The sequence below is a fragment of the Ochotona princeps genome, chromosome X (assembly GCF_030435755.1).
Source record: "Ochotona princeps isolate mOchPri1 chromosome X, mOchPri1.hap1, whole genome shotgun sequence".
Classification (NCBI taxonomy): domain Eukaryota; kingdom Metazoa; phylum Chordata; class Mammalia; order Lagomorpha; family Ochotonidae; genus Ochotona; species Ochotona princeps.
This window is the reverse complement of record NC_080865.1, coordinates 17,686,254-17,712,488: the sequence shown is the minus strand read 5'-3', so window position 1 is coordinate 17,712,488 and position 26,235 is coordinate 17,686,254. Positions and strand designations below refer to the sequence as shown.

The 26,235-nt window shown below is 44.2% G+C and overlaps 2 pseudogenes; one reads left to right on the top strand and one right to left on the bottom strand.

The window, feature by feature from the left end:
- The first annotated feature begins 18,147 nt into the window (after window positions 1-18,147).
- LOC101532946 (large ribosomal subunit protein mL53-like) lies at window positions 18,148-18,518 on the top strand (annotated as a pseudogene).
- Window positions 18,519-22,409: 3,891 nt separating this feature from the next.
- Window positions 22,410-23,017, bottom strand: LOC101533182 (charged multivesicular body protein 4b-like; annotated as a pseudogene).
- Window positions 23,018-26,235: the final 3,218 nt, after the last annotated feature.

Here is a 26,235-nt window from a genome sequence, read left to right as displayed (position 1 = left end):
CGGAATAGACTGAAGGCCAGCAAGGAGGGCTGGCCCATGGACCCACCAGTATGCACAAGATCTGACATAGGGAGAGGTTCTGATAGAGGAGCTTGGGAAACTCCTCTGTCAGGACACAGTCCCTGTAGGTGAGCTCAAGAACCACAATAGGGAGCAACCCAGACCAGGCCAGAGAAAGATATCCACCAGCATACATTTGGCATAGGCCAGGGGCAGACCAGGCTGAACCAATTCACATCACACACTGGCGAAACCAAGCACCAGGAACAGAGTGTGGGTTGGGCCAGGTTCGGTCATGACACAAACCAGTACACATTATGGAATGCCAAGGTGAGGTGAGCCACACCAGATGTGGCCACAGCGCCCAAACAGCACATGTGAGAACCACGGAGGGAGGGGGCAAAGCCAGCAGGAGGAATGTGGGCTCCCCTGTTACACAGCCACTCCCACTGGAGAGCAGGAGTTGGGATGGGGGCAGACCAGACCAGGCAGGGCTACAACACCTGTGGGCCTCATGTGAGCTACATTGGGGAAGGGCCAGATTGAGCTGACTGTTCCGACCAGTGCAAGCCAAAGTTAGAGTGGGTGAGGGTTGTTTGGGCTTTGCCACATCATCAGATGGCAGAGGCTGGCACTGGGGGCTAAATCTGTCAAGTTAAATTCCAGAACCACTTGGAGAGTGCATAATCCAGGAATGGGAGTGGCCCAGCAGGGAAATAGTGGGCACCTCCCATGTGGGTTACCACTCCCACTGGAGAACACGAAAACCAGGACAGGGGCAGGGGTGGCTAGACAGAAAGGCATGCGCCAGTACGTGTGTAGGCTGGATAGTAGGGTTGTTTGGGCTGAACTAGGCTTCAATGCCCATTGACAGTACCAGAGCTAAATGGGATGTGGGACAGACTGAACAAGTCTGTGGTACATACTGGCAAGCATGGGAACCAGGGTAGGGAGCAGGCCTGGTGGGGGTTATTAAGAGTCTCCCCAACTAGGCTGCATTCCCACTGGTTTGCATGAGGGCCGAGTATGAAGTAGGCAGGATCAGGCTGGACTACAACAATCATCAGTTCACGTGGAAGACAGGGCTGGAGACAGAACTGACCCAGCAATTATAATGATCTGCATGTGCCTAAGCTGATTGGGGCGACGGATGGTGCCGAACCCTGTACTGGCAAGCACATACAAGAATCAGGTCTGGGATCACCTCAGACGAAGTTCCTTTGGAGATTCCTCCAAAGGAACTGCTGATCTCAGAACCCCAACCATGTCATCCAGTGGATTCTGAATAGAGTTCATTGTGCTTGGAACAGCGAGATTGGCAGCAATTCAGAACTGTTGAACTATCAAAACTGCTTGAGCAGGACCCTCGGAGCGTGCCTTACATCGGGCACCTGGGGTGGGTGAGAGGTTGGGTGGGGCTTTTCCCTTTGTTTCTCCCCTGACCACAGATGCAGAGGGAAAACGATGATATTAGTGTGGAAACAATGGTCTTACCCACTTTCCTTTTGCCCTTGACCCTTTGTACTCTAATCAACTATGTAAGATTATAAAAAATAATAAATAAATAAATGGTAGCTAGGACCCATCATTTTGCAAAATGATCAACCAAATAATAATTTAAGATCTGCCCAGAACTACTTCCCTTCTCTGCTCTGTGTCCTGCAAGGATGAGCCATGCAATGGGCATGATTAGAGGTTCTTTGCCCTCTGGCTCAAGTTTGATTGGGCCAAGGGAAGTTGACAGCAGGAGCATGAAAGGAGAACAATGCCATAGAATTTATTCTCCCTTCTTTATGGCTTGGGCAGTTAGACAGTAGCTGTACCCTTCAAGAGATACAGTTCTTTCCCATGACTCCTTCTGTAAGGCTCCCACTCTCACTTTGCTACCAAAATACCTCTCCTCTTCAGTTGTAGTAAAGGTTTCTTCGATCTTTGGTTTCTATTATCGCCACAGACTTTCCCAATCCCACCCAAGCTCTGTAAATTGCTCTACACTGATAGCAGTCACCCAAAGGATCAGACTATGAACCCATCAACCACTTTCCCCATATTTTAACAGGTGAAATTAGTCAAACAGCTACCTCAAAATCAAGGCTAGGGGCCAGTATTATGGTACAGTTGGTTAAGCTGCTGCTTGTCATGCCCTATCGCATATGAGAATACTGTCTCTAGTCTCAGATACACCACTTCAGATCCAGCTCCCTGCTAATATGCCATGCCACACAGTTCAAAAATTTGGATTGACTTTCTGGCTCCTGGCTTCCACCTGGCCCAGACCTTGGATATTACAGTCATTTGGGGAGTGAAGCAGTAGATAGAAGATCTTTCCTTCTCCCCTTCTCTTGCTAATAAATTGTTAAAGCAGGATTAGAATTTAAGTCTCTACATTCCCAGTCTAGGTTGTACCCTGTCTTATCTCTCTGACTACTTCCTGAGCCATTTGAGAAGAGGCAACATTAATCAGCTATTAGAGTTAAGAGAGAAGGTCATAGCACATCCATAACGAATGGTACAAAGTAATCACATTGGCATCAATAGCAGTGTCTGGGGATATACACTGTGGATACAGAAACATGGCATTTTCTTACAGGAAATTTTTCAAATAGACTTCATGCGTCTTCTTACAAGGGTCAGCTTCCGCCTCATTGAAGCTCTCTTGGAAGAGAACCCATCAGACAAAGCAGAATTCCAATAAAGTTAATTGCATATGCTCTTTAAATATCAAATGACTTAATGTATATTGAAACATTTCACAGAAAGTGCCAGATTTAGTGTTATTAATAAGAATCCTCACAAATGTGAATCTTTGCCTCCTAAATATAATTATCTGCACATCAAAGAAACATGAAGGATTTGCTACTATCTTAATCTGTCGCTAATATTTCTTAACTTTATTCACAGGACTCAAATCAATTGTATCAGGACACAGTAAATAAATTGGCAGAAGAATTTTGGTTTTAATATCTGTTTTCTTCTTGGCTTATACACTGTAGTCATATTGTACAGTGTTCAAGTTTCCTTTATATAACAAACTAAGGAAGAAATGGTCTATATAACCCCTGCAATGGTCTAATTAGTAGACAGAATCTTTCTGGTTGTTTAACTCCCAGAATGTCAGCAAAGCCTGAGTTTCCTATGATGCATGGATCAAAGGATTGCAACAACAAAATCAGTAAGAGATTTGACAGTTCTCCATTGAAACAGCACCCAGAAAGAACGAGAATTTCACTAATTCATATTTTTTCAGAGGAACCACTTGACTGAGAACCAGCAGAGTCAGCTCTAATAGAGAAGGAAAAGAGGAAATCTTTCCAAGAGCTATACTAAAAGAATAGAAGCCAGCGAGTTGTTGGAACACAGTTTCATAGGGAATATATAGCAACCAGAGCCTGATTGATACTGGGATCTCGCAAACCCATAAAACCCCATCTGTAACCATCAGCACTTTTCCCTGTCAGCTGAGGATACTGAAAAACTTAGTCTAAGCGGTGAAGAATGAAGCCTCTTGTTCAATGAAGTAAAATTTCCCATTTAGAGCATTGTGAAGAAATACAGGCTTTAAAAGCACCTAGCTGCTTCTCCCCAGTTCTTCCTGAAAAAATTTCTGCTGGTGAGGGGCTCTGTACAGCCAGAAGCTCTAGAATCATCTATGAGATGCTCTCAAGAACAAATTTCTCATATGAAGATGCAGTTCTTAAGTACCTGCCACTATCCACAAAAACTCTAAAGTGGCATTCTTTAGAAAGATTTCTTCGAAACAATTTAAAGAGTGAATACAATTGCTGAAGTTACTGCCTGCAATGTGAGGTGGGCACAGGATGTATTCAGCTGTTCCAAGCATCCCATTATCCACAGGGATAAATCCATGTGTTTACATATACATAAATCTCTAACAAGTTCATCATGTTTGAAAGAAACCTGGCAGGCATGTCAAGGTATTTAAAGAGAATACCTTTTTGACAGTTCTCCATTGAAACTCAAAGAGCAAAGAGCACAGTTTCGTTCTATTTGAAAGTAAACCAAAAAATAACACTAATTCCAAATTGAATAAGGCAGTGGAATTAATTCAGAGACCTTGAACAGGCACCCACATGGAATGCCAGCACTACAGGCAGAGGATTAGCCTGCCACCACCCCAGCCACTCATGCATTTTCAACTTCAGATATTTTCTTCTTATTAGGGGTTCATTTTTACTTATCTATTTGCAAGATACAGAGACAGAATAAAAGAGACAGATGCACAGACACAGCCCACATCCACAGGTTCACTTTCCAAATGCCTGAAACAGCTGAGGTGATTCAGGCCAAAGCCATGAACCAAAATCACAATTCAGATCTCACTAACCTAGGTCTCCTACATAGGCAGCAGCAACCAATTGCTTTAGCCATCACCACTGCCTTCCAGGATGTGCCTTACCAGGAAGCTGTGGGCAGAAGTTACTCCAACATAGAATGCAGGTATCTTTTAAAATATTTATTTGTTTATTTATTTATTTTTATTAGAAAGGCATATCCACAGAGAGAAATATCTTCAATCCACTGGATTCATTGCCCAAATGGTCACAATGGCTGCAGCTGAGCTGATCCAAAGCCAGAAGCCAGGAGCCTCCTCCGTTCTCCCACATGGGTGCAGGGTCCCAAGGCTTTGGGCCATCCTCGGCTGCTTTCCCAGGCCACAAGCAGGGAGTTAGAGGGTAAGTGGACCAGCCAGGATATGAACCAGTGCCCATACAAGATCCTGGTGCCCACAACACTAGGATTTAGCCATTGAGTCATTACATCAGGCCCCACAAGGAGTCTTTTCAATAATAGGTTTTAGAAAAAAAACTAAATATGCAGGTGTAAAAACTAAGTCAAGAGGCTAAAATTGTGGCCCAGTGGGTTGTTTCAGAGACACAGAAAAAGCAGCACTGGCATCCCATATCACACTGCTGCTTCAGGTTTTGACTGTTCTGCATCCAATCTAATTTCCTGTTAATTTGCCTGAGAAGGCAGGAGATGACAGCCCAGGTTCCTGGTCCTTTGCCACAGGGCTTCAGCCTGGGTCAGCCCTGGCTCTTGCAGGCACTGGGAGAGTAAGCCAACAATTGGGAGCATTATCTATTTATCCACCTACCTTCCCTGGTCTCTACTGCTCTGCCTTCCTAATGCATTCATTTAGAGAGACAAAAAAAAAAAACAACAACAACAACAACAACAACACACACACACTAAATCTGGATACACACTTCATACTCTTCAGAAATGATAACTCAAAATAAATCAACAGTTTAAATGTATTTTTTGAAAGCATAATGTTTTTATTTTAGACAGATTTTAAAAAAAATTATCAGGTTGAAAATTCTGATCCCTCTATCTTTTATTATTGATATTAGTAGTAGTAGTAGTAGCAACAATAATTTACTCTTTTTTTTTCTAAATGTAAAGCTATAAAACCAGTAGACAATTGCATAGACATCTAGATAACCTAGAGATTGGTGGTGATTTTTCAGATACAGACTGAAGGCATGATCCATGAAAGAACTAACAAGTTTAACTTTAAATTAATGTGACTTTTTAAACTCTGCTTTTCAAATAGATAAAATAAATCTTTGAAAAAATCTAGGTCTGGGAGGTCAAGAGGATCTATAATAGAAATAGTATGTTCTTACATTTCCTAAATATAATTTCTGACCAGTGACTAAGACGGCATTAGCCGCTAAAAAATTCTTAATAGCATTATCAATCCTTATTGAGCTAGGGCTGCTGTTTCCTTACCTCTGAGAAGAGCCAGTGAGAAGTTTTCTCCCCATCCCTTAGAAGTGGTCGTTTCATTCCAAGAACCTGAAATGACAGACTTTGATCAAATTTTCACAAAAGGCCACAGATGAGAAAAATGCTAAGGTTAGAAATTTCCACTTCCAGGAGTTAAGTGTCAGAGAGAAACAGACAGACAGAAACATCTTTCATTCACTTGTTCACTCCTCAAGTGGCTGCACCAGCTGGTGCTGAGCCCATTAGAAGTCAGTAGCAAGAAACCAGGAGCTTCTTCTGGGTCTCCCATGTGGGTGCAGGGTCCCAAGGCTTTGGGCCAACCTCTCCTGCTTTCCCAGGCCACAAGCAGGGAGCCTGAATGGGAAGCAGAGCAGCCAGGGCAGAAACCAGTACTATATGGATCCCAGCTTGAGGAGGATTAGCCAATTGAGCCATTAAGTCAGCCTGAACTAAATGCCATTCTTTAAAAAAGAAGCCATAAGGTCTTCCCTATTAAACTCTCACTTAGAACCTGCATGAAATTAATAATAGATTATTTTAGACTTTGATAACAGTTGATTTTCAGAAAATTCTTAATCTAATAATTCTAACAATTCTATATCATAGTGTTTATTCCAATTGGGTGCTACAAACTTGTTCAATTCCCATTTGAGGGCAAAAGTGAATAAGGGGCAGCTGCATTTTAAGTTAAGGTAATATTTAGAAATTATTTAAGAAACGTTATTAATGAGAATGCATGCTTTTAAGATACAGCCAGTAGAAGACTTGCTTTTCCTCTTTAGTGTTTGAAGCAAGTTTTAAATAATACTGTATCGACCTGTTATAAAGTATTCATGTCAATGCATGCAATTCTTTATTGTGTCTTCAACATAAAACACTTACAATACCATATTGTTACAGAAAAAGCAATGTTATCACTCATTATGCATTAATGATATTTATTGATGTTTATTTCCTTTAAAGTGGACAGCAGGTATTAAAAGTGCAAGTGAAATAAATTTTAATTTATAGATTCTTTACTATAGGCTGAAATAGTTCAATATTTGCCATTTTAAAATTATATTTTTTGCAGTAATGCAGATGAAAAGAACATGTTTGCATTTTATATGCTAACCAGTCTTCACAGTTTAGAAGAGCTCTTTTACAGTAAAAAAAGAAATTGTAACGGATTGAAAACAATAATTTTTTATTTGAAGTATTAATTTTAATTTTTTCAGTCTCCCTTATTTTAATATATTTTATCTTGCTTTCTTTTTTTTTGTTGCATTGCATTATGTGACACAGTTCCATAGGTACTGGGACTTCCCCCATCCCTCCCCAAACCCTCCCCCCATGGTGGATTCCTCCACCTTGCTGCATTGCCACAGTTCAAGTTCAGTTGAGATTCTTTCATTGCAAGCATTTACCAAGCATAGAGTCTAGTATCTTATTGTCCAGATGAGTTCAACGGCTTCTTGGGGAGACCATCTCTGGTCTGAAGGCAGAGCCGGCAGAGTATCATCCCGATCAAACAAAAGCCCCAACATAACATCAGCAACAATTTATAACGTTATGGAATTAGTGGACATAGTATCGAGTAACCAATACGTTAAAAAAAAAACACTACTTTTTAAGCACTCTTTGTCCTTAACTGGAAATGTGTCTCTGCATAATTATTCACTTTCTTACTTAGCATACTGATGCAAGTGTTTCTTCAAACTAGGACAATTCACATCAACAGATATCAAGACTAACTTGATCTTCCCATATAGAACTACAAACTGACATTCCTCAGGTTGTTTGGCATCCAGTAAAATTAGAACGAAGCCACAATAGTGTCAACTGCTTGATAAATGAAGACAGAATAAAATGTGTCCTATTAGTCTGAGTCTGCTCATCCTAATACGCCAGAACAGATGATAAACATCCACAAAACTTGTAAAATTATCATTATGTGTCACATTATGCCAGGCATTATGCCTCATGTAAATAACTTCTTTAACCATCATCACAATACAATAAGTATCATCCCATTTTATACTGGAAATTGTGGTTAATGAGGTATCCAAAGGTATACAGTGAGTAAGTTTTAAAGTATTTTAATGTTTGTTGGAATCTTAAAACAACTTTCTTTTTTAAAGACTTATTTATTTTTATTGGAAAAGCAGATTCACAGAGTGAAGGAAAGCCAGAGAAAGATATTTTGTCTACTGGTTCATTTCCCAAGTGGCCGCAATGGCATGAGCTTCTTCTGGCTCTCCCATGGGGTTGTTTAGCTAATTAACTCAAAGCAGAGGAAGCAAGCTGTGGTGAACAGCTTTCCAGCATGACTCTCCCTTCCTCCTGTATAGAACCATTTGTTGTTTACCTAGGTCAAGACCTAATTTATGACTAACTACTAAGTTTCTCCTACCAAAGTTTTAATTATTCAGGATAATCACTTCAGAGATTTACAAATTCCATTTTTCAATTTCATTTCCAAGGACAGGGCACTCTACAACAAATAAAGAAATGGTGTGTCTTGTTGATGGTGGCCAAGGATAACTGAAATTCTTTCAAGATGAGACTATCTTGTTAGGCATGCACTCACTTCAGAGTAACCAAAAGCTTTGACTTAGTTGTAAAAACAAAGAAACAACAATGTTAGAAACGCAATCCTAAGAGAATTGAGGCCCATACACCTGAATAATTCTGCAAATATCCATAAATGACTAAAATAAAACATAAACATAGAGGAAGATTGGTGTTTATAGATGCTTGCAGCTAAGGAAACAGACCCTTGAAATAAGTGGAAAGGATACAGAATGTTAGTCTAGTGAGAATATAACATTTTTTTTCCTATGCCTTCCAAGTAAGAACTTGACAGGTACTTACTTTCCTCCAGGAAATATAAACAGAAACATTCTGAAACTAATCATTCTTCCCCTCCAGAATTCTCTAGTATTATACCTTAAAAAACGATTTCCTTTCTTTGTGAGTAATTATTGTAATAGTAGGAACTGCTATGTTCTGACAATTAACTTGAAAAACATGGAATGTGAGCAAAACAACTGTTATTGACTGAAATATAATTTATTCTATAATACAATGTACTTTAAAGTAGAAAAAGCAGTCTAGGAGCCAGCGCAGTGGCCTAGCAGCTAAAGTCCTCACCTTGCATGCGCCAGGATCCCATATGGACACTGGTTATAATCCCAGCAGCTCCACTTCCCATCCAGCTCCCTACTTGTGGCCTGGGAAAGCAGTCAAGGACGGCCCAAAGCCTTGGGACGCTGTACCCACACAGGAGACCCAGAAAGAAGCTCCTGATTCCTGGCTTCAGATCAGTTCAGCTCTGGCCGTTGCGGTTGTAGGAGGACATTGTGACCCGAAAAGGTCAGTGAGCACAGGACTACAGTTGGTTGGATAATATTTGGAGGAGAATAACCAAATGGCTACCTTTTGTATACCTTATTGGATATCATCTGCATATGTATATGAGAACACCTGGTGGAATATACAAGACAAAAGGAGTTCCAAACAAGCATTAATGGTTTTGTTGATAAGCTCAGCACTTCCTCCCTTATCCTATATGACCCTCAGAGTATAAAGTCTGAGGCTACTAATAAACCTCGGCTTTTGACCATCAGTCAGGGTCCACGCGTGTTATTATCGGCTCCGTGCACCAAGTCCATCGCTGCGGGACAGCGACAGCGGTCACTTGGGGAGTGAATCATTGGACCGAAGATCTTCCTCTCTGTCTCTCCTCCTCTCTGTATATCTGACTTTTCAATAAAAATAAATAAATCTTTTAAAAAAGAAATAGCATTCTAAGATGATTAAATTTTGTTTTTGAAAGATAAGGAGTGATGAGCCAGGAGCTGGGGCTACAGAGAGTGCGCCTTGCTGGCTGAATGGCAGAGTTAAAGACAGAACGAAAGACAGAAAGAGGGAAAGATCTTCCACCTGCTGGTTCACTCTCCAAATGTCTACAAACTAGCAGAGCTGATAACATCTGAAGCCAGGACCTCCTCTGTGTCACCCACACGGGTGAGAAGACTCAAAGACTTGAACACCCCCTTCTCTCCCAGGCCATAATCAGAGAGCTGGACCAGAAGTGCCGTAGCCAGGCCTCTAACTGCTGCTGACCTAGGATGCTAGCACGGCAGGAGGGGCCTCGCCCCACTAGACACAATGCTGGTTCCTATAAGCTCTAATTTTCTTCACAGTTCAATGAAAGCCCATTTGTCAGCACTGGATATATTTCATTCCCTAATTGTGTAACACATTTGCCTGTATCTTTCTCGTCATTTCTTGGCCTAATTTTTTTTTAAAAGATTTATTTATTTTTATTGGCCAGGCAGATTTACAAACAGAAAGACAAAGAGAAGGATCTTCCATCCGTTAGTTCACTCCTCAAGCAGCTGCAACAGCCAGAGCTGAGCTGAACAAAAACCAGGAGCAAGGAGCTTCTCCCAGATCCCCACATGGGTACAGTGTCCCAAGGCTTTGGGCCATCCTCAACTGCTGCTTTCCCAGGCCACAGCCAGGGAGACGGATGGGAAGTGGAGCAGCTGGAACAAGACCCAGACTCCACATGGGATCCTGGCACACGCTAAGTGAGGATTTAGACACTGAGTCACTGAGACAGGCCCTTCGGCAAATTTTTAATAGAGGTTTACATTCAAGTGTTTGCTAAAAATTGTTGGAATTCCCTACTATACTTCTTCCACCTGTACAGTAAAGGCAAATCTATTGTCAATTATATATGAAATTTGGGAGTGAGCTATGTTAAATTAAAGGATTCCAGATTTCTCAGATTTATGAAGGATACTGAAGTATACATACTATAAATTTTGCAACATTCAAAAGATTTCACTATGCAGTGGTATAAATCAAAACCATAAATAGTCCCATTTGTGTTTTTTTCCCCACCAAATTAGTTTGCTGCAAACTTATAAAAAGGGCTTTTGTTTAAAAAAGTTTGTGCATGTTGAAACCGAAGATTAAGTATGGTGGATTAGTATTATGCTATGTGAATTCTAGAAAACATGAATACTGGAACTGAGTATAACAAGAGAATCCAGCTTTCTATTATTTATAATGTATGTCTAATTTTGGAGGAATACAAAGACAACTGTAGGACGTACAAAGAAAGCTGAATTAAACATATGGCTGAGAACAAACTACAGAATAGAAGTAAAACAGGCAACAAAGGTAAGTATTAACTGGTTTGCAAGAGAATTAAGGGGAAAGTGATAGAGGAAAATAAAAGTCCTTTGCAACTTGGATAGAATAGGGAATAGATGATTTCTAAACACACAAACTGAGGTTCAGGTGAAAGTAAAAGCACTGTCCTGTGGCTCCTGTTCAACGGTTCACCCTCCTGGCCTAACTTTGTCAGTGCTCCAAGAGGAGCTGTGTCAGGAGGGGCTCTTGGCTTTTTTCTAGCTGGAGGGTCTCCTGGCCTGCAGGGAGCTGGCGAGCAAGGCCACAGCCTGCTGGGGGCTCTTTAAGGGTCCTCTAGTTATTAACATGATAATGGACTGTTAGGGACAAGAAAGCTATTGGTCTCTCCAAAGCCAGAACTCCAGGACTTTTGTTTCCCCTTAGGTTCCCTCACTTGACACTTTGAAATGCCACTTGGATCAACCTGTGCTCAATCTCTGTGGCTTCCAGACGCAGAACATGGCCACAAGGAGCAGGCAACCCTCCAGTGAGTGCAAGGGACGGTGTTTCCTGAAAGGCTGCGGGTCTCCTTTCACAGTTCAGCCCTTAACCACTGTCCTGGAGGTTGTCCCAATCATGCTGTGGAAGTTGTGAAAACACTTCTTCCCAGTGAGCCGTTTTGTCTCTCTTACAGGACAGAGGAAAGTAGTCAAACATACAAGCAAGAACTCGCTCTCACACGTGGAAGTGGACCCCTGCATGACTGCATTTCAGGTCCCAGGAGCAGGCCCCCCACACTCCTACCCTGCACGTGGGGTAGGGCAGACTGGCCTCTGCTCGGGAGCCAGGTTAGGGCTGTCCCGCGCCGAGCCCTTGGCCCGATGGCGCCCAGTACATGCTCACACACTGACTCGCGTCCCACTAAGGGACTTGTGCCACTTGAGCACTGCAGCACCTGGTCCAGGCCTGGTCGGGGGCCAAGCACCTCTTGGCGCCCAGGTTAGAGTACAGCTCCCGCTTGGCCTGGGCTTGAAGCCCAGCAAACCAAGGATTCGCAAGGCGCGGAGCTCAGCGCCAACTAGGTTGCCTTCACAAGTGAGAGAAGGGGGGCTCTCAGTGCGCGCTTGTCAGCACTTGTTAGCACTTGCCAGCAGACGCCCCTCGCCCGGGTGAGCCTGGAGCCCACGAGCAGCAGCAGCTCCACAGAGAAGTGAGCAAGCAGGGAAACTGGGGCTCCAGGGCGCGTTCCGGGCCCGCTGCGGCCAAACCCCTCAGGATGTGGAAGGGTCCTGGGCTGCTAAGACGTGACGCGCCTGAGGGGACCTCACCTCACTCCAAGAGCCACAGGCTGGGCACCTAGGGGTCCACATCCGACGCCTTCTAGAAACCACCTGCCCCAGCTCCCCAGGGCAGGCGTGCGGGGCGGCCGCCGGGGCCTGGAGCCCGCCGGGGGCGTGCGGGCGCAGGGCGGGGCTTGGAGCCCGCCGGGCAGGCGTGCGGGGCGCAGGGCGGGGCGGCCGGCGCGAGCCTGGGCGCCTCCAGCGCCGCGGGACCCGCCCCTCCGGCCGGCGCCGCCTCCCGCAGCCCGGGGCGGGGCCGGGGCGGGGCGAGCCGGGGCGGAGCGGCGCGGGCGCGGGCAGAGCGCGGCGCGGGCCGGACGGCGGAGCTGGGCGGCGGGCGTGGGTCGCTGCGGCTGCCGACCACCGCACCCGGCCGCCGCCGGGGCAGACCCACCTGCGCCGCGGCTCGACTGCGTCCCTCCGCGGGCGGGCGGGCTCCCGGCTCGGCGCGCGCCCGGCGACCTGGTCCTCCTCTCGGGGCGGGCGGCAGCGGCGCCCGGGCATGGCTTCGGCGGGCAGCGGCATGGAGGAGGTGCGCGTGTCGGTGCTGACCCCGCTGAAGCTGGTCGGGCTGGTGTGCATCTTCCTGGCGCTGTGCCTGGACCTGGGGGCCGTGCTGAGCCCGGCCTGGGTCACGGCCGACCACCAGTACTACTTGTCCCTGTGGGAGTCCTGCCGGAAGCCCGCCAGCCTGGACATCTGGCACTGCGAGTCCACGCTCAGCAGCGGTGAGGGCCCGGCGCGCCGCGCGACCCCTGCCCCGCGCAACCCCTGCCCCGCGCGACCCCTGCCCCGCGCGACCCCTGCCCCGCGCCCCTCAGCCGGGACGCACCCCACCTCTCCACAGCCTCTCCCACCACCTCTCCACAGCCTCTCCCACCACCTCTCCAGGCCCTGCTGGCCAGCCCCGCCCCGGCCGTCCCTCTGCCCGGCGCCCACGCGTCCCGGGCCCCTTCCCAGTGGGCACCCCTGCGGCGAAGCCCACGCCCTCCCCCTCCTCGCGTGGCCATTGCTCCCACTCTGGAGTAACACGTATGCCACTTTAGCGTTCGCTGTCTTTTCCGGCCAGATCCTTGTGGTCGCGGAGATGGATGTGCGAAGCCTTAGGAAGCCTTCCACGCCCGGTTCTGTTTTGTTCCGAAATGGGACAAGCGGGGCCAATCCTCCCCAACTCCACCAGGATGTGTGGCTCAGTCTTACCTGTGCTGTTCTCTCTCAGGAGCCCTTTGCCCGAGGTTAACCCTTAGAGCCCACGTTTGTGCCTGCTTTACTCCACCGCATCTGCATTTTCCCCAGGGAGTCTCCATTTGAGTTGTATTTCCTTACATATTTGGGGGGAAGGATATGAAGAGTCAAGAAGACTGGCCTAATTTCCATGGTGGTTGTCTGGGAGTTGTACTCCATTTGCCGCAAACCTAACTGCCCTTCTTGTCTCACCACACTTTTCACTTTTTCAAAAGCTGCCCCTGAATGCCAGGAACTTCATGGGCCATTCGGCCAGCAAGGCGTACTGAAGAACTTCCTGGAAGGCTGGATTTGGATTCCCAATACCAGAAATCCTGGGCAAAGCTAACTCTTGAAATGGATCTTAGAGCAGAAGCATAATGCTATAAAAGGTACCATCCTTAGGATTGTCCAGATTTAGTAGAGATTAGATAATATTGTCTGGTTAGATATATATTAATGTGAAATGTCTTGATTTTAATGCTTGATACTGCTTAAATAAAATCTTTTCCTTTCATATGTCAGTACAATGACAAGCCCTATATTAGGTAAAGGGTCATAACAGCCGATTTTCAAATGGCAAAAAAAAAAAAAAAAAAAAAAAAGATGTATAGGGAGAGAGAAAAGTGATAAATGGCAGATTGGTGAATTTGGCTAAAGGGTTTTCTATTTATACTATTCTTGCAAACTTTATTTAAATCTTTAAATTAGAAAATATTGTTCACAGATTTAAAGCATTTACCGCCGTGAACTCCACTAAATACTTAACTTTCTTTTGAAAATAAATGATAAACTGTGATGAAAAGTCATTACTAATGGAAAACCATGGAGTACTTTACATTCATATTCTTTCAAAAACACAATGTGAAGAATCAGATTTTTGTGTATGTTTTAAATGTATGACTTACATAGTACTATAAGCATCCCGTCATGCTTGGAAAAGGCAGTAGGGAAGGTTCTAAACAACAGGTTGGTCACATTTGTAAATGATATTTTATTCTATTTATAATGCATGGCACACCATGATTGGTGTTAAGAGTCTTGGTATAAGAGTACTTCAAGACACAGCCAAATAGGTTAAATCCCATTCACCACAAACTCATAGGAAGCACTATTGGATTCAGACAAAACTTTCTAAAATTTATGGAAACACGTATTATTATGAGTCAGCTGCATGATTTTCAAAATTATTTTGCAGCATAATAAGCTTATGTTTTCCTGTATTTTCTGTGAACTTTTTCAAGGAACCTGACACATCCCATTTAGCATTTCTTGTTGTTTTCATGACCTACAGACGTGGAACTGCATACAGTGGCTATCTCTGGTGATGTTATTTCTGGCTCTGAAGGACTTTCATAGAACTGCCACCACTGCCTTGTGCTTGCCCACTCTGCAGGAAACTTTTCTGAGATGGGCCATTGTTTTTGTTTCTGTTGTTGTTGCTGCTGTTTTAATGATTTGTTTGTTTTGTTTGAAAGGCCTAGTTTGAGAGAGAGAGGTCTTCCATCTACTGTATCACTCCCCAAATGACTGCAGCGGCCAGGGATGGGCCAGGCAGAAGCTAGGAGCCTGGATCTTCTTCAGGCTCTCTCGTGTGGGCACAGGAGCCCAAGCCTTTGGCCATCTTCTGCTGCTTTTGCATGTGCATTAGCATTTCCAGAGAGAGCTGTATTGGACTCAAATCCGCACCCATATGAGATGCCTGTACTGCTGGCAACACCAGCCATTGGGATATTTTATAACATCATTTACAGGCCATGTAAAATTATCAAATTAAAATTTAAGCTGCTGTGGTCTATTGGATTTTAAATCTTGCCTGCAGAAGCCTTGCCGGGGACAGACCTAGTGATTTTGAGGCCCAACCTTGAGGCTGAAAAGGAGGCGTTTCCTGAGCTATGTCCTTTCTTCTGTGTGGAGAAGTGAAGAAATTTTTTTTTCTGCTTAAGCATGCTTTTATTTTGAAAAATTTCAAATGCATATAAAATGAAAAGACCGGGAAAGGAATAATCATGCATACCAGGGTCAGCAATGACCAATTTATGGCCAATCTTGTGTTATTTATCTTCGCATCCCACTTTTCCCTGGCCCCAGATTATTTGGTTTTGTTCTGTTTTTATGATATAGTTCCTGAGGCTCAGGGATTTTCCCTTCCTCCCTCCCCTAAGCTCCTCTCCCCCTCCCCGCCCCTCTCACCCCATTGATTATTACAATATGTTATTACAATAATATAGTCCTTCAGAAACAGTCACAAGTCCATCATTCTGCTGTTTGAGTGTATCCTGACATTGTTGGTATAGAATTGTAGAAGGTTCAGCATCCTATTTTCAAGATATATTTAACAGTTTCATTAGGAGTCCATCTTTTATTCAGGATTTTTTTTAATTTATTTATTTTTATTTGAAAGGCAGATTTACAGAGAGAGGAGAGACAGAGAGAAATCATCCATCCACTGGTTCATTTCCTAAATGTTTGTAATGCCGGAGCTGAGCCATTCTGGAGCCAGGAGTTTCTTCCCAGGTCTCCCACATGGGTGCTTTCCAAAGTGCATTAGCCAGGAGCTGAAGCTCAAGTGCAGCAGCCAGGACCACTGCCAGAGGCTTAGCTTACTACGCCACAGCACCAGACCCAAAGTAAAGCATTTAAAAACAGTGTCAGAGAAAAGGTAGCTACTTAAAAACCAAAGGGTCTCAGAATGAATCTTATTTTGACAGTATCTATATCTTGGACTTCTTATAACCAAGAGCTATGAGAAATATAATTCTGTTGCTTACGCCACCCCATGTGGTATTTTGTTATAGTAGCCCAAATTAAAGCAGTGTTTAAAGCACATCTATTTTTTTGTCTAGAAGAGACACATTTCACCAACAAAAATCAGCGGAAACTGTATCGCATGGGTTTTGTTGTTTCTCTTAGTTTCATCTCTTCAAAACACTTTCTTCTGATTAAATCATCCAGTGACTCATAGATCATACAGTAGCATCATTTTCTGCAAGAAGGTTCTTGATTTTCATTTCTTCAGCTACACGTTAGTCATTTAATAGCATGTTATTTAACTTCATGGTGTTGATTTCTTTTTCCTCCCGGATGTTGATTTTGTTTTGTGGCTTTTCATTTGAGGGGATGTATAGTAGCTGTGTAATGGAGACTATCATATCTAGTAACACGTCATTTAACTTCACCGCATTGTAAATTTCTATTTTTCTTTCTATTGTTGATTTTGTATTATGACTTTTCATTTGAGGGGATGTACAGTAGCTGTGAAATGGAGACTAACCTCCAGATGTGAGGATACAATGTAGTATGCATTTCTACTTCCAGACAAAGATGGACTTACAATGAAACTGTTCACTCTATCTTGACAATAGGATTCTGGACTCTCTGCCATTGTCCATGCCCACAATGATGGACATATGATTGTGTATGAAGAACTGTATGTTAGTAATAATATAGAGGAACTAGGTGGGGGAGAGGGAATTGGGGAGGGGATAAGGGAAATGCCAGAAGCCTATGGAACTGTATCAAAATGATAATAATAATAACAAAATAGTGTTTCCCCAGAGTATGCACAAGAACTATAAACAATAATCAAATCTCAGAATGTCAGATAATATATTTTTAACCTATCTTTTAGTCAAAAGCATAATGCTGCACTACATGAAGAGTTCAAAAAGTGAAAAGATCGCTTCTCAGCCTTTTGGCTAAGATCAAATGCAAAAAGTAAAAAGACCCTAGTTTAGTGGGACTAAACCCAAGCACTATAAACAATAATCAAATGGGAAGATGATTATTTCACTTACACATGGTAAATGTAGTACTATAGCCTTCTTGACCATTGTTTAAGATATACAGCAAAATTTAACAAAACTATATTTGCAGAAAATTGACAAACAGGCATTTCTTTGTTTTTTAATCTTTAAAATTTTTGTTTTTTTAAATTTTAACTGCCAGTCATAAGTTTCTGTCAATCACCTAACAATATTTAGAGATTAAAGTCTTAGAATAATTATTTTAAAATGAATATTTAAAGGATATACTAGCTAGAGTCAACAAGGACTCATACCTAAATTATTAATTCAAAGCAAGTAAGCACTAATTTGTTTTCCTCTGGGGTTTAGGAAGTTACTCTGGTACCTTCCCATCCTTACCTGTCACACCACCACCGCTACCATGCCTGCAATAATGTTCACTCTGACCCTCACATATCAAACTTGCCGCTTACATGATATTTGGGTCTCTTTCTCCCAGAATTTTGTTGAGAAATTAAACCTTTTACTGTTGCCTTGATGTAGCTGGTGTGTCATATTAAGGATCTCTTCAGTTTGCATATATGCATGGCAACCCACTCCTAAAAGCTCATAAAAATTTAACTATTTTTGTTGTATTAAATGATCTAACCCTTTGTTTTCTCTGACTGAAAATCAGTTTTAGGTTTAAAGAAATCAGGTTGGTTTGTGCCTCCCTCATGGTATATAATAGATGTGTGTTTCTGTATAGATACAGATCATAGTTACCCATAACACGGTGACTTTAATCAGATTTTTTTGTTTGTTTTGTTTTGAAGCCAAGAGCTTCAACAGGTTTCCCATGTGGAAGGCAGGGGCCCAAACACTTGGACCATCTTAGTCTATACAGCTCCCTGTATTTTGATGACACTCGGGAGTTGATAAATAGTCCATAAATTATGAAATTCAGGGAGCTCACCATGGTGGTGGCCTTGGCTCATCTTGGCCACCACAGTGTGAAGCAGATTCAGGTTCAATTCTGCCCCTTTGAGAAGAATGTGGATTGACAAGGACCTTCCTCCAGGTGGTGATCAACAAGAAGGTCACCTCCTCCTATCTCAAATGTTCGGTGGCTGCGGACGGGAGGCATGATGACTTAGAGCCCTACGTGAAAGTCCTGTTGCAAGATGAGCATCGCCTGATCCTGCACAGTGCCCACCTCAGCGCCTTGGCAATGCTCACTGCCTTTGCCTCCCACATCCAGGCCCCGGGGAGAGGTGGAAGGATAGGTACAAGAAAGGGTCTGCTGGCTCACGCTGACCTCACAGGGGAGAGATCTCACAAAAGCTGATTTTTAGCCTTCTTCTGGGCTAAGGATTTGGCTTGATCATTGTAATCCCAACGTGGAGCACCAGAAAAAAGGCAAGCCCCATGACTACAGTGTTTCTGGAGCGAGACAGCACTGGTGAGGTATCCGGTAGAACTTGTAGTTTATTTCATTTTCTTTGGTGCTAAACCCTCTTGAATATGGTATCAACCTCTGCACACTCAAGGTACCACCTATTCCCTTAAACAAAGCTGGTGCTGTTTTCTCAATTTGATATATATGTATCAAAGTATGTTCTTGTTTTCCTCCTTCCTCAATACTATTAGGAAAAATTAGAAAATGAGAGTGATAGTGATCACTTTTGGGATTACAATAGCAGAAGAATGTGATCTATTTTTTTTTTTACTTCTCATGCCATGGCCTGAAAATGTTATTAAATGTTAGCAAGGGACATTTTCTGATATTACCTTCTGATTTCTAGTAAGGCATACTTCATTCAGTTCCAGTTAAGTTCAAAATTCATGTTAAAAAACAAATATTATACTTCCTCATGGTCATTGGGGGGACGATTTCGAGTTCTTGTTATTGTCTCTAAGACTTATTTTGTCCAAGATACAACTGAGTAGAGGGATGTAATAAGCTTTATTGGTAGTACATTCTGCTTAACTCTTTTGGCTCCAGGGTCATATACCTTGTGTCTAAATATTAGAGTTTGTGAAACTAAGTGTTTACTGATGTTTCCTTAAGCTTTGTTATTTACATTTAGAGAATTTAAAACAGAGAGTTAATGTTTAGCAGCACTATATCTCTGATGACAAGTGACAGAAAGAGAAGTACTTAGTAGACAACCAAGACTTATGCAATCATCCGTATTTAAATTAGCTTTTAAAACTCCAAGTGGAAAATGATTGTAATTCCAAGTATGAGATGAGGAAATAAGATTCTATGAAGCAATTCATTTACCTTGATAAGAGCATAGTAGTGCTAAGATATGAAGTCATTGCATTTCTATCCAGCTCCAAAGGCCATGCTTCTAGTATTTTTTAATGTAGACACTCAAAGTGAAAAATAATATCGTCTTTGGTAAACTGAGTGTTCCTACAGCCATATTCTCCAAAGGATATATTACCCTATAATCCAACTGATTGTTAGAGGAGCCATAACGTTTACCACTGTTGTTAACAGTGTGACTGCTTAACGTGGAGGCTTATGTGGACATAAAAGTCACCGCAGAAAATTTAGCACAGGCAAAGTTGGCTGCAGCCTACTAATGCCTAATTTCCTAGCTCTAGCAAATCTGTATTCTAAAAAAATTAATATAAACCTGGTTGACAATGTTTAATAAAGATGCAGTGTTTGTTTTCATGAACAGTGCTGCTGCAAGCATTTTTTTCAAAAATTAAATAGAATTGAATATCATAATTTCCTTTTTTAACAGGGTATGGCTTAATTTAAAAATGCAAGTACTATCTGTTCGGCAATGAAAAAGCAGTTACCTGGGTTGGCACAATGGCTTAATAGGCTAATCCTCTATTGTGTAGTGCTGTCGCCATATATAGGCACTGGTTCATGTCTCAGGTGCTCCATTTCCTGTCCCTCTCCTTGCTGGTGACCTGGGGAAGCAGCAGGGGATGGCTCAGGTCCTTGGGCCCCTGTATCAATGTGGGAGTCCCAGAAGAAGCTGGAACCTGGCTTCTGATCAGCTAAGCTCTGGTCATTGCAGTCATTTGGGGAGGGAAGCAGCAGCAGATGGAAGACCTCTCTCCTCTTCCTCCTGTAAATCTGCCTTTCCAACAAGAATAAATAAATCTGTAAAGATGTATATTAAACAAGAATAATGGCCATTTCATTATCTTTGGTTTTCAATGTGTCTTCAGACTGCTCATAGTACAAATAAATAATGTTATACATCTTTTTTCCTTTTTAATAATAAATTAATTTTATTTCTGATGATGTTTACATGGTTGAACAGGATTCATGCCCATGGGGACCACCACTTAGGGTGAAGAGGTTGGAGGAAATGGGGAAAGTAGATGAGACAACTGCCTCCAATCTCCTTTTTTCTTCTGATATCTGGGGAAAGTGGAAAGAGAAGCAGAGAGGGCTGCTCTCAGCAACCCAGCTGCTTTGGTACCCAGAAATGGGGATGGACACCTGATGTCATCCCAGGGTCCCCAATATGGAGCATTTTCCAAGGATAAGTGGTTTTGATAGTTCTGAGATGCTGTTGATTTTCTTGCTCCAAGGATGAGGAAATCCTTTCATAGTCCATTGGCTGACATAGGCCACCTTAGAGACTCAATTCGCCCAGTTACTTGTGGGGGAGCTAATTTGTTCTGCCTAGATGTCCTCTGCAAGCCTCAATGAACTGATTGACATGCCCCCCCCATGGGTATCTTGGCATGCTGTCCACCATGCAGGCTTCAGCAACCATGGAGACTCAGTTCTGACACATGTACTCCACAGTCAGACCACAGGTCTTGTAATTTTCACTGTGGCTGGAGTTCTGAGTCCATTTATCCATTTGAAGGGGTCCCCAAAGAAACCTCCTCTGAGCTGACCCCAGAAGTGTCCGCTGTTTGTGTTAGCCAGTACAGGGTCCAACTTAGTTCATCACCAACATCAACCTAAAAACACTGGTGGTTGTCCAAGCCCCATCTCATACACACCCCAATGGATACTGCAACCCAGCCAAACACTGCCTACCACACACTTGCCCTCATGTACACCAGCGTGAGCTGCAGCCTAGTTGGAGCAAATCCCAAAACTCCTACTAGTTCTTGTGCATGCTGGTATGTGCAGCAGACTGGTCCAGTCTGTCCCATATCCCATTCAGTTCTCATACACATCAATGGGCATTGGAGCCTGACTCAACCCAACTGACCACACTAGCCCACAATCATGCTGACATTGACATTGCCTGTCTAGCAAGGTCTGCCCCCAGCTCTGTTTCTCTTACTCACAAATGGGAGCTGAAGGCAGTGGAGAGGTGCACACAGTTTCCCTAAGGGGCCTACTGCCAGCCCTGGATATTGTACTTTGCTGGTGGTTCTGCGGTCTATTCTGACAGGATTGCCCCCAGTCACAGAACTTGCCAGGTTATGCTGTGGCAAAACCAAACCAGCATGCACTTACTCTGGTTCAAGCATGCAAAGGTAGCTATTGTCGCTTAGCTCAGCCTGGCTCTCCCCCTAACCCAGCTCACATGCAGGTCAAGAGGTTTTGTAGCCTTGCCCAGCCTGGTCTGCCCCCCAAACCCAGCTCTCACTCTCACCATGAGGAGCAGTAGCCCAGCAAGGGAGTCCTCATTGTCCCACTACCAGGCTTACCCCCTCCATTCTGGGTCTTACATGTGCTGGTGGATATTGTGGCCCAGTCTGGCATGGCTTGCCTCACCTTGGCATCCACCAGCGGGTGCTGTGGCCTGGCTTGGCCTGGCCTGCCCCAGTTGCACCTCATGCTGGTGGGTGCCAGATACTAACCCAGCCTGGACAACCCCCAGTTCCAGCCCTAATGTGAACTGGCTGGTGTTGTGGCGCAGTCCGGCCCATCTTGCATGCCATCCTGTTTCTGACATCTACCAGTGGGTGCTATGGACTGACCCAGCCAAGCTATTCCTCCAGACCTGACCAACACATATGATGATGGGTCCTGTAACCTGGCCTGGTCTGAGCTGCTCCCAGCCTTGGTTCTTGTGCTCACCTGCAGGGAAACCAGGTAAGACAGAGAGCAGGGTGTTTATGAGGAAATAAAGAGTATATATTTGTTATTTTTTCAGATTTTCAAATATAGTTTATTTTACAGAAATCCAACATTATAAACAAGTCACCTCCCACCCGCCTGCCTCTTCCCTTGTCCATCCCTCAGGGCACAAGCCATGTGATGGGAAAGTGAGTGGTGGCTACAGTGGACCAGTTATGTTCTGGCCCAGTTTTCAAATTCCTTCATGTTATCACCTTCCTCTTCCTTCTTCTTGGTGTGTTTTGATGGTAGGGCTATAGAAGGAAACATTTTATAGAGACCTTTTCAGGTCCACTGGTATCCAGCAAATTCTTGTCTAGTTCCTCCTGCTCTAGTTTTTCCAATTCAGTCCTAATTTCATCCTCATCAATCTCTTCCCCAAAGTCTACAGCTTTGAAAATAGCTGGAAATGTCCTCTGCAAATTTTTGCTGATCAGCAATGTCTTACATAACTCATTGACTGTATCCACTTCCATTTTGTTGTGGCCAGCTTTCATGGCCTTGGCTCATGTTCTTGAGCACCACGGTATTGCTGTTGGCATTCTCCAGGGCCTCCCGCTGGAACTCGATTGTGGAAAGTGTTCCCTTGAGCTGTGCCAGCTGCTGTCCATACCTCTTCCTGCACTACAGTGCCTGGTGGGCTACACACTTGATTTTGTGCCTTACTTCTTGCTTAGCATCTCTTCTCTGTCCCACAAATTCTGGATGGCCTGCTGGAGGGTTGGGTTGGCCTTGCTGGCCTTTCCCCACCCAGTCTCTCACAGCTCCCCAAACACCGACATGATTGTTGTTGCCACACCAGTCTTGGGTGGCTGTCCAGCTTGGCTCAAATCCAGCCCCCACTCCCAACCTGGCCACTCCTGCCACCCCCACAGGCCTCTCTTCCACCTCCACCAAGAGTATATATTTATATTTCCCTTACTCCATGTCCTGATACATATATTCTTACTCCAGTTTCAAAGATTAGGATTCAAGTTTTCAAGATGAAAAGTTAATTGTCTATAAAATTTCTGAACTTTAATGTGGAAATGAGATATTACAAGGTTTGCATTCTATACCTCACACTTGACTCAATTCCCTGGTTGGTACTATTTGAAAACATTAGGAGACTACACTCATACAATTGTGTGTCTGGCTTTCTTCTGCTATTCCCTCTACTCCTAAAAGCTATAGAGTTGAAGTCGGATTGTATTTTCAATTCTCACTGGTGTAACCAAATCTGAAAAACATTGCTTCTGTTCCTGACAAATAATATCAATGTGGGGAATTGCAGCATGGAGAAATTCAGATAATTTCTCCATGGAAGGTTTATTTCGCTGGAAGTACCCCTGCCAATAAGTGATAGAAGCTTTTCCTGGTGATTCTTTTTTAAATGAACATAGTAATTATGCATAGGTACAAGGTAAAATGCGATGTTTTGGCACATATTTATGTTTCATGATCAAATTAGGTGATTAACATTTCCCTTTCCTTAAATGTGAATCATTAATTCATTGGAAGTTTCAGATGCCTTGACAGGTGCTGTGGCCTAACAGGCTAAGCCTCCACTTGTGGCACTGGCATCCCACATGGGCAACTGTTTGTATCTCAGCTGCTTCACTTCCAATCCAGCTCCATGCTAATGGCCTGGAAAGGCAGCAGAGGACTGCCCGAGTCCTTGGTCCCCTGCACCCACATGGGAGACCTAAAAGAAGCTTCTGGCTCCTAGCTTTGAACCAATCCAGTTCTGGCCATTGCAGCCATTTGTGGACTGACCCAGCAGATGGAAGACACATGTGCACGTGTGTTCTGTCTGTTTTTCCTTTTCCCTCTTTAATTGGATATCTGTGTTCTACGTTTTTATAAAAGGTGTAATCAACTGTGTTGAAAACATTGGAACATATTCCTCCAAGCTGATTGTGTTTTGGTTCCTATTATCCTGTCTCCCTCTGTACTCCTTCACCTTATAGTGTTTTAGCTAATTGTATTTGAATAGATGTGTGTATATATTAGTGCTATTGTGTGCCTTTACTGACACAGATATATTTTGTACAGTAGGTCAGCCATAAACTTAATTCTGTCTAAATTTTGCAATTGTTTAAATTATTTGGAAGTAGTGTATTCTGTGAAGTTTTAAGAGAATGGTGAAAACTTTTGTATATCAAATTGAGAAATGTGATGAAGCGACAAAACTCACATTTCACATTCAATTTTGGTAAGTTTTTTGGGGATTCTAAATTTGAAGATAGCAATTTTGTTATTAAAAGGAGTTAATATTTTTGCTATAAACTTCAAGTTCTGGCTTATAAAACATTTCTAACAAAACAGTATTTCACCCAAGCTGTAGGCAACTGCCTAAGCAAGTGTTATCCTGCTGGAAGAAAAGCAGCTAGTAGCTGGCGGGCATTCTGGGCCTGGTTAATGCCAAATTTCTGTTTAACTATACCAATGTGCCAGCATAGTTGCTTATTCCTTTTTTTTTTTAGATAAGTGGAGAGGTTGGAGGGTGAGGAATACTGGACCAGGACACACCACCCTGACCCCTAGGTGGGGAGATCGCAGGTTACATGGGAAAGGGGGTCTGGGGATATATTAAAGAGGGAGTAGCTGAGGGCATGTTTGACATCTTTCACTTCTGGGGCCTTCCATAGGTCGGGCCATTGCACTTGCAGATAAGTGAGAGAGCTGAAATGGAGTAGTTTAGAGCTGGAAAACCTGAGGACATTTCTTGGTCAGGCTAAGGCACCTGCCTATGTGGGAGGAGACCTTGGCTGTGCTAAATAATATTCTTCCCTCCCATCCACTGGCACGAGCAAAAGCTGGGGCTGGAGACATGCCTGACTGGGCTAGGCCACAGTACCTGCCTGCAAGTGTCGGAGCTGGGGATGGGCCATGTGAAACTGGACCTCAGCACCTGCCAGAATATTGGAGAACTAGATTTGGGGGCAGATTCTGTAGGGGATCTGTGGGCTAACCTCTATGGGACTGCAACACTCACTGGTTTGTGCAGAGAACTGGGGGTGATAATGGGCCGAGCCAGGTTGAATCATAGAACTTGTGTGGCAAGAACCCACATGACACTCATGGGAATTGGGCCTGGGAGGACGCCTGACAGGTCCAGGTTGCAACATCCCCAGCACATACAAGGGCCAGGAATGAGGGCAGACCTGGTCAAGCAGGTCCACGGCGTCTGCCTGCACACATGAGATCTAGGGCTGAGGGCAGGCCTGGTAGAACTTAGGTAACTCCCCTACTGGGTAGCAACTCCAGCTGTGGAGCACAAAAGCCAGGCCTGGGGATCAGCCAGGCTAGGCAGGGCTGCAGCACTCATCAGCATTTGTGTAGACCAGGTCTGGGACAGGCCGGCCTGGAATCAGGCCTTACTACCTGCTGGCATACACCAGAGCCAGGACAGGTTGTGAGCCATGCTAAGCTGGGCTAGGCTGCAACACCTGCCAGCATGTGCAAGTTCTGGTGCTGAGAATGGACCAGGTAGGGAAACTCTGGGGACTCCCCTGCCGGGCTGCATCTTCCAGTGGTGAGTGTGAGAGCTAGGGTTGTGGGCCAACCAGTATGGGCAAGGCTGCAACACCAATCGGCATGTGTGTGGGCTGGGTTTGGGGGCAGGCCAGATTTGGCTAGGCTGCAGCACCTGCTGGTGCTCACAAGAGCCAAAATGGCTGTAGAACAGACACGACTAGGCTGTAGCACCCACCAGGTCACTTGAGAGCCAGGTCTGGGGGTGAGCCAGGCTGCGCTAGGCTGTAGCACTTATCAGTGAGAACTGGAATGTATGTGAGCCGGTCAGGCTAGACTACAGTACCCACCAGTGAGTGCTAGGACTGGGGGCCAGCCATTTCACCAGGTGGGCCACAGCACCCATTGGCATACAGGTGAGCCAGGTATGAATGTGGGCTGGGCAGGGTCAGTCCATAGTACACACTGGCACAAGTGAGAGCCAGGATGGTGTGAAGACTAGGCCAGGTTGGACCACAACACCTGCCAGTTCACATGAGGGATA